At 62.3% G+C, this 1941-nt stretch overlaps 1 protein-coding gene across 1 annotated transcript in view; it reads left to right on the top strand.

Annotated features, from left to right (window-relative positions):
* The window catches only part of Ppp2r3b (protein phosphatase 2 regulatory subunit B''beta), a gene marked incomplete at its 3' end in the record, with an annotated part of 11391 nt that overhangs the window by 7655 nt on the left and 1795 nt on the right, over positions 1-1941 (top strand). The window lies entirely within an intron of this gene.

Below are 1941 nucleotides of genomic sequence, written 5' to 3'. Positions count from 1 at the left end.
CTGGAGCCGGACCCACCGCCCTTGTCTGGCCCTGCGGTTCTGCGCCCGTATTAACATTGTCCGTCTGGGGAGCCCCAGGGTTCTGTGCGGACCCCGCCTCTGCTCGGTGATTCCCAGAGCTGACGCGCCCTTTACTCCGCCGGCGCCAGCCCACAGCCTCCGCGCTGTGCAGACACCGCTCACTCTCCCAAAAACGTCCTGTGCCTTCTATGTAGAACTTTGCATCTCACTTCGTTTTTGGTTTGGGTTTTTTTTTTTTAATTTATTTATTTTTTGGTAACAGGCATCGAACTAGGGTCCTTGCGCTTGCAAGGCAGGCTGCGGAACCCCTGAGGTAAATCCTCGGCCCTCTTCGTTGTTATTTTTGAGACACCGTCTCCCCGTGTAACCCAGGCTGGTCTCAAACTCGTGGCCGTCCTCCTGCCTCGGCCTCCTGAGTGCAGCCCCAGCACGGGTGTGCGGCCGGGGAGGCGCGGGCGTGTGAGGGCCGCTGTGGCACTCACTGCACAGCTGCGCGTTCCAGTCGAAGCTAGTTCCAGCGGGTCCCAGCCGCCTTACTCTTCCTCACTGTCGCCAGCCCATTCTTGCTCGAGTAGCCCCAGCTCTACACACACTGCACGCCTGACCCTCTCACACACCCCTGGCTCGGTCCCCTTCATCCGTGGAAGCGCCTGCTCCCTCCTCTGTCCCTGTGAACACACAGCAGGCTCCCGGTCTCCCTGTGCATTTTTTGCAGTTCTGGGATCGAACCCAGGGCCTTTATACCAAGTTGCGTCCCCACCGCTTTCTACTTCTTTCTTGCTTGGAGATAGGGTCTGGCCAAGTTGCCCGGGCTGGGTGGCAATGTGGGATCCTCCTGCCTCAGCCTCCCATACTGGGGTGACAGGCCTGGGTGTCTTTCCAGGATCCCGTTTTGCATTCCCTTGTCTTCTTCAGTGATGCACCTGCGTGGCCTGCATGCGGGTTTTGTTTTGTTTTTTGAGACAGGGTCTCGCTGTGCGGTCCACTCGGGCTCTGTACTCAACTGTGGAGCCAAGCTGGGCTCGAACTCACAGTGATTATCCTGCCTCAGCTTCCTCAGTGCTGGGATGATGGCCATGCCCACCACTGCTGGTTCTGTGCTCAGTGAAGCAGTTTTTCTCTTACTGTCGAACGCTGCTTTGCACCTCCCGGACCCAAGGTGCAGGCCCCGGCCTTTTCCCGCCCTGGAGAGGGACCCGGCAGAGTGGGGGCCTTGAGCTCGCCCGCTGCTCCCCACATCTCGCCCTGTGGGGCCTGCCCTTGGCTCCCCAAGCCTCTTTGGGGGCCGTTCAGCGCCCTGCGTGGGCAGCGGGGTGCACTGTCCTGAGCCCACCGTCTGCCCTGCAGGGTGCCTGGGCCCATCCCCGCCTCCTCCCAGCGTCTTGGTCCCGGGATCGGAACCCAGGGCCTCCACACTGAGCCGTCCCTGCACCTTTGCTCGGTTTCGCATTTTGAGGCGGGGGTCTCTGTACTGTGTTAAGCTCAGCCTGGGGGTCCTCCTGCCTTAGCCTCCCAGCACGCGGGGTTGCGGCCTTCTCTGTGTCTGTGTTCGCGTGTGCATGCGTGGCACAGGGGCTTTGAGGTCCTGTATGACACGCTCACAAAGTTGCCCGGGCTGGGCTTGACCTTAGGGCCCTCCTGCCTCAGCCTCAGGAGGACCAGGACAGGCGTGCGCCACTGTGCCCGGCCTCTTCTTCCTTCCACTCCCTCCCCGTGTGCGGCTTGCGTGCCCACGCTTTTACCGCCCTGGTGATGGCTGCGCGTGCACAGGCCGGTGCTGCCCCGGGAGCACTGTGCCCTGTGCTCCTCCCAGGCTCTGTTGGCAGTGCCCAGGGCTGGGCGGGCGGGGTGCAGGCCGCTGACCCCCCGTGTCCCCAGGCCTGCGGCTGCCCGCTCTACTGGAAGGGGACACTGGTACAC

This window comes from Fukomys damarensis, unplaced genomic scaffold (assembly GCF_012274545.1).
Source record: "Fukomys damarensis isolate Sample0158 unplaced genomic scaffold, DMR_v1.0_HiC HiC_scaffold_39, whole genome shotgun sequence".
NCBI classification, from domain to species: Eukaryota; Metazoa; Chordata; class Mammalia; order Rodentia; family Bathyergidae; genus Fukomys; species Fukomys damarensis.
The sequence above is the reverse complement of the archived record's forward strand: the minus strand, read 5'-3'. Positions and strand labels throughout refer to the sequence as shown.